The following is a 12,354-nucleotide window of genomic DNA, read 5'->3' as shown; positions in this document are numbered from 1 at the left end:
CCCTATGTTGGCCATCATGGCGGGGCGAGAACGGCTTCTAAAGTGCTTAGTTGCGGATTTTACTGGCCTTCCTTGTTTAAAGATGGGGGAGATTTGGTGAAGAAATGTGATGAGTGCCAAAGAGCCGGCGGAATTTCTAAAAGGGATGAGATGCCTCTCAATACAATTCTTGAAGTGGATATCTTTGATGTTTGGGGCATCGATTTCATGGGTCCTTTTGTGAGCTCTTGGGGGAACACTTACATTCTCGTGGTGGTGGCCTATGTCTCAAAATGGGTTGAAGCCGTGGCTTTGCCCAATAATGAAGCCCGAAGTGTTGTGGCATTTTCGAAAAGAGTATATTCACAAGGTTTGGCATTCCTCGTGCTATTATTAGTGATGGGGGTCTCACTTTTGCAACAAGGCTTTCGACATGTTGCTTTCTAAGTACGGTGTCAATCATAAGGTTTCGACCCCCTATCATCCTCAAGCTAGTGGCCAAGTAGAAGTCTCCAATAGAGAAATTAAGAGTATCTTGTCTAAAACCGTCAATGCTAATAGGACCGATTAGTCGAAAAAGTTGGATGACGCTCTTTGGGCTTATCGGACGACTTACAAAACTCCGATTGATATGTCACCGTACCGGTTAGTGTTTGGGAAAGCTTGTCATCTTCCAGTGGAGTTAGAGCACAAGGCCATGTGGGCTTTGAGGAAGTTGAACTTAGAATGGGATGTTCAGGCAAATCTGCGGGTTGAACAACTTAATGAGCATGATGAGTTTAGATTCCATGCCTACTCCAGCTCGTCCTTGTACTAGGACAAAATGAAGTACCTTCACGACAAATATGCTCAGGGCAAGGAGTTCAAGGTTGGAGATATGGTTCTCTTGTTCTATTCCCAGTTACGTCTATTTTCGGGTAAGCTCAAGTCAAAGTGGAGTGGGCCGTTTGAAGTTGTGTTCGTGACCCCATTTGGTGCTCTTGATCTAAGGAACAAGAATGATGAAGTATTCAGAGTCAATGGACATTGGGTCAAGCATTATCTTGGAAAATTTGATGATAGCCATGTGGTGGCACTTCTTCATCTAAAATGATGTGCTGGTAACATGCGTCGTGCCGCGACGTTAAATCAGGCGCTGCTTGGGAGGCAACCCATGTCTTTTTCTTTGTTATTTTTTGTGTTTTCTTGGTAGTGTAGGTTTGATTTTTGAGCTAACTGATTGCGAGATGTTGTAGGGATTGTGTTGATGCAGTGTAAATAGTTTGAAAAAAAGAGTTGAACAGTCTCTGAAGATTGCCAGCACGACCGCGGTTGTTTTTGTGCTGTCCGCACTGGCGATGGTGAAAAGTGGTACTCTCTGAAGTTTGCCACCGCGGCCGCATTCCATTTAGTGCGGACCGCGGTGGACCTCCACGACCGCGGTCTATTTTGTGTGGACCGCGGAGGTTGCCTGCTCAAGCTTCATTCTGAACAAGCCCAGCGCAGTCCGCGGTCGATTTTGCGCGGCCGCACTGGTAGGAAAGGCTGGGTCCCACTATTTTTTCTATAAATATAGCCCAAGGGTCACAACTTACACTTTTCAAAATTTTAACACTCAGACCCCTAAAAGCTACCGTTCACTCTCTCTTCTGATAGTAATTCGTGTTTAGCCTGATTAATTGCATCTCATCATCACAATTTGGTAACATTTCATCATCTTTATTTGTTTTATATTATAATTTCATTTTGTTTTTCATGCCCAGTAGCTAGAGTCTATTCTTCTTCTCATTTTTATTTCATTTGTTAGCCTCGGAAAGTGTAATGGTGAGATATTGTGTGTTTAGAGAACTTTGTGAACTGGGTAAAATGAGTAGGGACAAGTTAGGTGGAAAACTTGAACAAAACTAGAAAAAACTTAAACCTTGACTTAGTGCCTATTCAAAGTACTCTCCGCGGCCCGTGGTCGCCTTTGTGCGGTCCGCGGTGCCGTGACGCGGTCCACATTACCATTTTGTTCGGACCGCGGTGACCATGTGATCAAAATTGAACCTATGCCCAGCACGACCGCATTGCACTTTATGCGGTCCACGCAAGCACACCGCGGCCGCGGTGTTACTTTGTACGGGCCGCAGTGGTTGGATTCAGAGAGGTGGTGTTTCAGTCCTTACATCAGTGCGGACCGCGGTCACTTTTATGCGGTCAGCGGTGCTCCAATGCGGCCGTACTACTATTTGTGCGGTCCGCGGTGGGAAGAATCAGAGAGATGTTGTCCAGGGCCTTTTCCCAATGCGGACCGCGGTCGCCTTTGTGCGGTCCGCCCCCAGTGCGGCCGCACTCCTGTTTGTGCGGGCCGTGGTGACATGTTCTGCAACTGTTTCTACAACATTTAACCTGCTGTCTGCAATTCAATTTCAAGACTTATTTCACTGCCTGTGCTGATACTAACTATGTTAGATGTGTATGCTTGTAGATAATGGTCAAACAACGAGGTAAAGGTGCCAAACAACCTGGCCGAGGTAATTCCTCCCGGGGAGGGAAGTAACGGACGGTAAAACTCACTCCCCAGGCTAGACAAAACATAAAGGACATGAGAAAAGCAATCAAAGCGGCTGATAGAGCCCTTGACACCTCGAGGAGTGAGTACGAGCCCTCCCGGGAGATCTCTTCAGATTCATTCCCATTTTACATCCCGTATCCGGAAAATGCCATACATAGAGACACTCTTCCATCTTCCCCCGATGCTCGAGCTTCAATCAACATTTCTTCTAGGTCGTCTGAGGGATCAGCGGTAGGGAGTGGGGATGAATACTCTACCTCCGCCACATCATCAATATCTGGAGAGGGTGCTAGAGGTGATGAGGGAGATGGGGAGTTACCGGGTGGTGGTGTGCCGCAGGTTGGGGGTGTTGACCGGACTAGGAATCCAGTTGTTTGGGAGGATAGATTCGTTAGCCAGGTGGCATTCCACAAGTTTAGGGAATGGTGGCCGGCACGAAAATTGATTCTTGAGAGGAGTTTCATTGACAGAGACCTCCTACCCCTAAACCACAATGTACATAGATAGTTTCAGGCTCGGGTGGGTTGGGAGTTCTTTAAAGATAATTGTGTGAAGGCGAATGAGCATATGGTCAAGGAGTTCTATAGCAATGTGGCCCACATCTTGAAGGGAACTAAGGTGACCAAAGTGAGAAACAAAAATATGGTATTTACCGGGAAGGCAATAAATGAATACCTGGGGTTCAATGATGAAGATGAGTCCCTTTACAATGAAAAGTTGGCAATGGGCAAGGAGGTTCGTCTGTGGTTAGCTTCATACCTGGCAATCCCGGGTACGATTCTAGAGTGGTTACAAGCAGGGTCCAAAATACTTCGGAGAACCTTTAACTTTGAGGAAAGAGGGTGGTTGAATTTTGTGTGCAGTCGACTCGACCCCACTACCCATTATCAGACTGTTCCACTCACCCGGGCTGTTCTTGTTGCTTCTATTATGGCGGGATATCCTGTAAACGTGGGCAATGTGATGTCCCGTGTCATTTCTGCAGTAGGGGTTGAGCATGACCGGAACTACCCTTTTCCCAGCACCCTCACTATGTATTTCCGGGACCTGGAAGTGGAGAAGAGACCTTTTGATGTAAAGGTCAAACCTGTGGTTCCATTTTCATGGTACAGTTTGAAGGGGTCAGACAACCCCAAGGACAAAAATTACAAGCCACCTGCTTCTGCCCCAACCGGCCAGTCTGAAGAGCCGGTTGTGCTAGAGCCCTCCACTGAGCCTACTTCCACAGTTGCTAACATGCCTCCTGGACCTTCCACTTCTGCTGGTCCCTTGACTTCAGCTGACCCGGGGATTCCATCTTCCCAGGCCCATCCTATCACCACCCACCAGCTGAGCCAGACACTTCAAAGCTTGAACAACTGGATGGTGACTGATTCATCCAAGTTGTCCACCTTGACTTCTACCATTGCGGCTCAATCGACACCACAACCAGTGCAGGTGCCCCAGTCTATCGAGGATTTACTTAAGGAGATTCTTGCCAACCAACAAAAGATCCTCGATTCTCAGGCTACCTTGGCTAAGGCAGCGGATTCACATGGCAAGGCCATGCAGGAGATTGCTAGGGAGCACAAGAAGCAGCGCAAAACACGGGCTTCCAAGGAGTCTGTGAAGGCGCTGAGGGAGGATGTTGACAAACTGAAGGAAAACCAGCTGCCTTTAGACTTGCTATTTGAGGATCTAGCCCCAGCAGCAGCACCAGTAGTAGAGCCACATCAAGAGCAGACACAAAGGCTTCAAAAGAAGAAGAGGAATCTCCTTAGTGCAGATGAGGCGATTATCCAGTTGGCGGACCCACCAGAGGTTTTCCCTAGTCAGCCACAGGATGTTCCAGATATTCAGCCCATACAGGTCCAAGCCCCAATCCCAGCAGCTGAGCAGCAGGAGACTGGGAACCAGTCTGAGGTTCCCGTACATACAGAGGACCAGGGGATGACTCATGTTCCCATGCAGACATACGAGGCTTAGAGAGCTCCTATATCCTTTCCTTTTGATTTTTTGATGCTTATTTGTTTAGTTGGCATTAGGGACAATGACAGCTTTTATTTGTGGGGGTGTGCCCTACTTTTTATCCGGATGATTGTATATATTAGTTTATTTGGTCTGCACATAACTTTACATTTAGTTACTTTTATCGCACTTTTTATCTTCTCTTTGGTCTATATATAAAGTTACATTTTTGTATATATATTTATCCCCCATTGTATATTCTAATCCCCTATTGTAAATATTCATGCTATTTTCTATTTTCGTAAAAGTTTTTCATTCTTAGCTTAGTAGATAGGCTCGTAGCCTTTTTATTTCGGTTTTGGCGCTTTCAATAAACCCTTGGTTTTCTTAGTGCCACGGTTCTTTCCAAAGGTGGAGTATTGTGCGAACCGGGTGGCTCTTCCCGATGATGGATGGCGTGACAACCTTCTTAAGGGATTGAGTCCGTTTTTGATTTTTCTCTTATTTTTAGTAGTTTATAGTTAAGGGTACCTCAAGTAAAGCTTCACTTGGGCCTAACACATTTGCCTTTGATCCCATGGTCAAAGACAAGGGGTTGTGTTTAGGATGGTGAAAGTAGTGACCTTGAGACTCTTGTGTTGACCAAACAAACATCATATGGTCTTTCGAGACTATTGTGTACTCAATCGTGTCTGAGGTTGTTGTGGGCCTCCGACTCTATGTCTTTAGCAATCCTTGAGTGTGTGTGGTGAGGAATCGAATTGTGAGTCCAAGTCCCGAGCCAATGGTCTAGAACTTGCCCTGAATGTTTGTTGAGGCAAAATTTTGAGTGAAATTCGATTTAAGAAGTGATTATAGGCTCTCCTTGATCTATACAATAGTCGAACAATTCCATAGCCTACCAATGATATAATCCTTAGCTAACCCTTTTGAGCCTTAAACCTTTTTCTTTCAAGAACCAATGCTACAAGCCTATACCCGTTCTAAATTATGCCCTTTCTTGGCACCCAAATCGTCCTTTAAGTAATTGCAAAAGTCTAAGTTTAGGGGGGGGGGAGACAAGAAAGGAAACAAAGTGGTAAAAGGAACAAAAGCAAAAGGAAAGGAAGGCGATGAAAAAGAAAGAAAAGAAAAAGACTAAAAGAAAGCCCAATGTGCAAAGAATAAAACAGGATTCAAGAAAAACAAAAGTGAAAAAGGTGTGGAAAAAAAGTAGAAAAAGGAGAAATGCTTTGAATTGCATAAGAAAAAGTGACAATGTGTCTCTCTAACCCCTTGAATAGAAGTGGAATACTCAAAGAGTCAAAGAGAATTGTGCCAGAATGAATCAAAAGAAGTGCTTAAGGGAAGATGGAACTCATATAGACTAACAACTTTTCCTACCCTAAACCAAAAGCCTTCACATTGACTCCATAAAGCCCTATATGATCTTAAGTTAGATGACGCTCACATTAGTGGATACTTACATGAGGGTCAAGCATATGGTACTTAGAGCCGGACTTGTGACCTTTCCTTGAGAGAGACGAGTGACTTCCCATTAACCTTGGTTTGCGTGCTTATACTCTAAAAAGATGAGGTTTGCTTAGGGAGAGTTGAGGATGTGTGAGTTTGGGGTCCACAACGACCAAAGTAATTAAGAGAGTTCTTTTGATGTAATCAGTCAATTCTTGATGCTCTTGTGTCACACTTGATCCATAGTTTTTCAAAGTTTGAATTCTGTTAATGATCCATTCGTATTGAGGGCAATTGTTAGTCCCAATTGTTGCTTGTTGTGGTTACTTTAGAACAGCTGGAATTACTTGGATTTTCTTTTAAGGGGTGGGTCTTATTTTGTTTGCTTGAGGACAAGCAAAGGTTTAAGTTTAGGGGAGTTGATAAGTTAGGATTTTAACATGTTTTATGCCCCTACTTACCTATGCTTTGATCATATATTGTTACAAAATAGTCCTAAAAGGCTCACAAGTTGTGTTTGATCGCAGGTTTGATCGACAAAGTGACGAAATGTCAAAGATTGGCTCAAAAAGGAGTTAAACCTGCTCAAGTATTAAAGACCAAGAAATATTGAGAAAAGAAGGCCTAGTGCTCGCAAAGTGGAATGCGGCCGCACTAGGTGGTTCAGAGAGTTGGTGAATCCGGACTAGAAGAAGCGCGGCCGCGGTACACATCTCGCGGTCCGCGGTGAAGGCTCCACGGCCGCACTACTCTTTTATGTGGTCCGCGGTCATAAGGTTCAGAGAGATTGAGTTTGCAAAGCCAGTTCCATGCGGTCCGCGGTCGTGGTTGCGCAGACCGCGCTAGCTCCCTCCGCAGCCGCAGTCGTGGTTGGGCGGACCGTGCCAGCTCCCTCCGCGGCTGCGGTCGTGGTTGCGCTGACCGCACCAGCTCCCTCCGCGGCCGCAGTCCGTTCTATGCGGTCCGCGATGTCCAAGTTCAGAGAAGCAGAAGGAAGCCAGTGCGGCCGCGATCCATTTAATACGGCTCGCACTGACCCTGCAGGGATATTTTTGTCCAATTTTTCCAGCCTAGTATAAATAGAACATTTCCATTTGTTTAGGAATTGAGACATATCAGACAACAGCTGCGCTCGTGAGAACGAATTTTGTAGCCATTTTTGGCATTTTTGCTTTACATTTACCATAGATTCTTGTATTTTAATTTTAGAAATTAATTAATATGCTTAGTTCTTCATCTATTTCTTCAATTTCTTTATCTAGCATGAGTAGTTAAATCCATTATCTAGGGTTGTGGCTCAATCCTAGTATGGGTAATTAATGAGTGTTGCCATCTAGTGTTAGATTGACTATGGGTGTTTGCTATTTGGGTTGATTTTATGTTTAATTCTAGAATTGGTGGTTGCAAACACTGATTTAAGCTTTGTGGGTTTAACTCTTCTTGAGAAAGAGAGTCTATAACCCCAAAATTGACCCAACAAGGAATTGGGATGGACTCATGAGAAATGATAGTCTCAATTAACGGGTTAAACCTCGAGAGAGTAATTACCCTACTTGAACCCTAGTTGATTGGTCTAATTTGCCTACCCATTTGGTCTCGAGAGAGTCAATTGGGAAAAGTCACTTTCTCTACCGAGAGGTGTGGGAGTGGGTAAAATTGTGCAACGGTTATATCATAAGCCCCAATTATGTCAATCGAACCTTAGTAACATCTACCCGTCAATTAGCCACCTAGGTAGTGTCACGACCCTAGTGCTCTTCTTCCCATTAGATACAACTTAGCAATATTCTCGTAGCATAATTTAGTGTTAATCAATAGTTTTACAAAAATAGTTATAATTTGAAAACCCAAAAATGTTTGAAGTGACATTAGGAGTACAAACATATCTCTAGGATAGACAGACAATCCAACTCCACTACTAGCTCCCTGAGGAATCTGATCCTGACCTTCATATCGGGTAAAAGCTATTGCGACCCGCTCCTCCTACCTTAGTGTAGCGTTGAGTTGGCAGTGATCAGACTTATGTTGGAAAAACAGACTAGGGAGTGGAGGAAAAGCAGACTAGGGAGTGGAGACCCTATGCCTAAAATAAAATCAACTGGGAGTAGAGACCCTATGTTGGAAAAGCAGACTATGGAGTGGAGACCCTATGCCTAAAATAAAATCAACTAAGGAGTGGAGACCCTATGTTGGAAAAGCAGACTAGGGAGCAGAGACCCTATGCCTAAAAAAAATCAACTAGGGAGTGAAGACCCTATATTGGAAAAGCAGACTAGGGAGCGGAGACCATATGCCTAAAATAAAATTCAACTAGGGAGTGGAGACCCTATGTTGGAAAAGTAGACTAGGGAGTGGAGACCCTATGCCTAAAATAGAATCAACTAGGGAGTGAAGACTCTATGTTGGAAAAACACACTAGGGAGTGGAGACCCTATGCCTAAAATAAAATCAACTAGGGAGTGGAGACCCTATGTTGGAAAAACAGATTAGGGAGTGGAGACACTATGCCTAAAATAAAATCAATTAGGGAGTGGAGACCCTATTTTGGAAAAGCAGACTAGGGAGTGGAGACACTATGTTGGAAAAGTGACTAGGGAGTGGAGACCCTATGTCTAAAATAAATTCAAATAGGGAGTAGAGACACTATGTTGACAAAGTGACTAGGGAGTGGAGACCCTATGTCTAAAGTAAAAATCAACTAGGGAGTGGAGACCCTATGTTGGAAAAGCAGACTAGGGAGTGGAGATCCTATGCCTAAAATAAAATTCAACTAGGGAGTGAAGACCCTATGTTGGAAAAGTGACTAGGGAGTGGAGACCCTATGTCTAATATAAATTCAACTGGGGAGTGGAAACCCTATGTTGGAAAAGTGACTAGGGAATGGAGACCCTATGTTGGAAAAGTGACTAGGGAGTGGAGACCCTATGTCTAAAGTAAAAATCAACTAGGGAGTGGAGACCCTATGTCTAAAATAAAATCAACTAGGGAGTGGAGACCCTATGTTGGAAAAGCAGACGAGGGAGTGAAGATCCTATGCCTAAAATAAAATCAACTAGATAGTAGAGACCATATGTTGGAAAAGCAGACTAGGGAGTGTAGACCCTATGCCTAAAATAAAATCAACTAGGGAGTGGAGACCCTATATTGGAAAAGTAGACTAGAAAGTGGAGATCCTATGCCTAAAATAAAATCAACTAGCGAGTAGAGACCCTATGTTGGAAAAGCAGACTAGGGAGTGGAGACCCTATGCCTAAAATAAAATCAACTAGGGAGTAGAGACCCTATGTTGGAAAAGCAGACTAGGAGTGGAGAACTTATTCCTAAAATAAAATCAACTAGGGAGTGGAGACTCTATGTTGGAAAAGCAGACTAAAGAGTGGAGATCCTATGTCTTAACTAAAATTAACTAGGGAGTGGAGACCCTATGTTGGAAAAAACGTAACTAGAGATTGGGGACCCTAGGCTACCATGATTTTGATTTTTTTTTTGTTTTAAGAAAATGAGTAAAAATGCGGGAAAGAATTTAGAGGAGACTTCATTTTTGGATTGATTATTGCTGTAAAGCTGTTTCTAGCCCTTGCGCAGTTCTTTTTAGTTGCACCTGCTTCTTGCAAGATTGCTTTGGATTGCACCTATTTCCTATTTTCAAACAAAGAACAATTGTTAGTTCGAAATGGTGGTTGGTTTTGTTGCCTTGATTGTTTCAATCACTTAATCTCAGCCCAGCTTCTTTGATGAAGATCTCAACTGCAACTGCTTGTTCCCTGAATAACGATTGCATTTCTGACTCTAGAGAAACTCTGGCTTTTCAAGATCTTGCCATGACAAATGGTCGATGGGACTCCACCTTTCGACTTTATTTTGCCTCTATAGGCCCTTCCCTTCTAAATTGTTGTTTTTCTTTTCTCTTTTTTTTTTTAAAAACTCCGGAGCATTGGGGAACATTTGGCTCCTTAAACTTGCCGCAATATCTAGTCACGTGGGACTTAACCTTTTCCAACTTTATTTCGCCTTTATAGGCTTTTCATTTTTGGCTTCTTTCTTCCAACCTCAATTTCGGAGCATTTGGGGTACCTTGGCTTTTCAAACTTTTGCCAAGATGGTTAGCCACGTGGGACTCAACCTTTTTAACTTCATTTTGCCTTTATGGGCATTTGACTTTGATTTCCTTTCTTTTCAGGAGTTTTTCAATTTCAAAACATCAACCGCCATGGCCTGTCGAGGTTGACTTGATGCCCCCGACGAGGCTGGGTGCCTTTTGCATATTAGCCTGTATCAAATGAGAACCTTGTAAATCAGTCTTACCATCCTTTCTTTGTCTTAGTTTCGAAACAGAGTTAGACCGAAAGGGATTCAAAGAAAACAAACAATGGAAATGAGTTTAAAACAAGAAGTGTCCCTTTTGGGGAAAGGAAAGAAGGACTCTTAGAAATTCATCATAGCTTTTGCCTCGAAACTGAGGAACCTTGCCTCGGACTGCGTTAATATCAGTGACTGAAGATCCTCTTTTTCGATCAGTAGTGCTCTTTGTGGGTTTTCACGAGCTGACCTCTCTTATTTCTCTTCTCACCATCGCCTTGTAGTGCTCTTGCGAGTTTTCACTAACAAGACTCTCTCAATTTCAATTTCTCTGCTTACCATCACCCTACGGTGCCCATGTGGGTTTTCACCAATAAGTCTCTCTCATTTTATTTCTCTCATTTTGATTGCATCGGATCCAAGTAGCTACATTTTCCGATCCTTGAACATTCTCACCAATTGATCGGAAGGACTTGAACAGGATTTGGGGTAAAAAGAATTTGGATTGAATTACAACTTTGGAACCTTTCAGGTGAACTGTCACCGAACCATTATAACATCTGCTTCAGTTTCACTTTTGGGGGAATTTGGATTTTTATTTTGGTGTGACTGAACATTAGAAAGAGGCTGCCTACGTATCCTTTCGGAATCAAGTTGAACGTAGTTCAAGGAAACTTTTTTTTTGATTTTGATTTAGATGTTTTTTACTACAAACGCTTTCGGGTTCCAAAGAGGGTAATCAAAGAAAGATAACCGACTCAAAGAGTTAGCGAAAAGGTTGAAGTGTTTGGGGTAGCGAGAATGAAAGCCTTCGTCATCCCAATCGGATAATATTGTTACCGCAGAAGGGTTAAACGTAATACCTCTTGACCGCGTTTACATTGACAACTGTTTCAGGGTCATTTCCTTCAACGTCTCCCAAGTACAATGCTCCTTTCGACAATAATTTCTTATATTGTATGGGCCTTTCCAGTTTGGAGCGAACTTTCCTTTTGCTTCCTTGTGATACGGGAGAATACGTCTCAAAACGAGTTGCCCCACTTCAAAGTTCCTAGGCCGTACTTTCTTGTTGTAGGCATGGGCTATTCTTTGTTGATACAACTGCCCGTGGCAAACTGTGGCCATCCGCTTTTCATCAATCAGGGTTAGCTGTTCTAGACGGGTCATGACCCACTCACTATCATCAATCTCGGCTTCAACGATGATTCAGAGAGAAGGAATTTCAACTTCTGCGGGTATTACGGCTTCAGTGCCATAAACCAATAGATAGGGTACTGCTCCAACTGATGTGCACACAGTTGTGCGATATCCCAACAATGCAAATGGCAACTTTTCATGCCATTGTCTAGAACTTTGGATCATCTTCCTATGAATCTTGTTGATGTTCTTGTTTGCTGCTTCAACATCACCATTAGCTTTGGGCCGATAAGGGGTAGAATTCCGATGCATGATTTTAAATTGCTCACATATCTCCCTCATCAAATGACTATTTAAATTTGTAGCATTGTCCGTAATGATAGTTTTAGGAGTATCAAAACGACAAATGATGTTTGCGTGCATGAAGTCTACCACTGCTTTCTTAGTGACGACTTTGAGGGTGACTGCTTCAACCTATTTTGTGAAGTAGTCGATGACAACCAATATGAATCTATGCCTATTTGAAGCTTTTGGCTCGATTGGCCTAATGACATCCATACCCCAAGCAACGAATGACCACGGTGCTGACATAGAATGCAGTTCTGAAGGTGGTGCATGAATCAAGTTGCCGTGCACTTGACACTGGTGACATTTTTGGACAAAACTGAAGCAATCCTTTTCCATAGTCATCCAGTAATAACCTACTCGAAAGATTTTCTTTGCCAGGACGTATCCATTCATATGGGGTCCACACATTCCTGCATGTACTTTATTCATGATTCTTCCGGCCTCTTGGGCATCCACGCATCTTAGAAGGTTCAGATCCGGAGTCCTTTTGTATAAGACCTCTCCGCTCAAGAAAAAGCCACTAGAAAGCCTTCTAATGGTTCTCTTTTGGTCTCTATTGGCTTGCTCGGGATATTCCTTTGTTTTCAAAAATCTCTTGATATCATGATACCATGGTTGAACATTTGGTTCCACCTCAACCGTATTGCAATAACCAT

Source organism: Nicotiana tabacum, chromosome 1 (assembly GCF_000715075.1).
Source record: "Nicotiana tabacum cultivar K326 chromosome 1, ASM71507v2, whole genome shotgun sequence".
Classification (NCBI taxonomy): domain Eukaryota; kingdom Viridiplantae; phylum Streptophyta; class Magnoliopsida; order Solanales; family Solanaceae; genus Nicotiana; species Nicotiana tabacum.
This window is presented reverse-complemented; position numbering follows the sequence as displayed.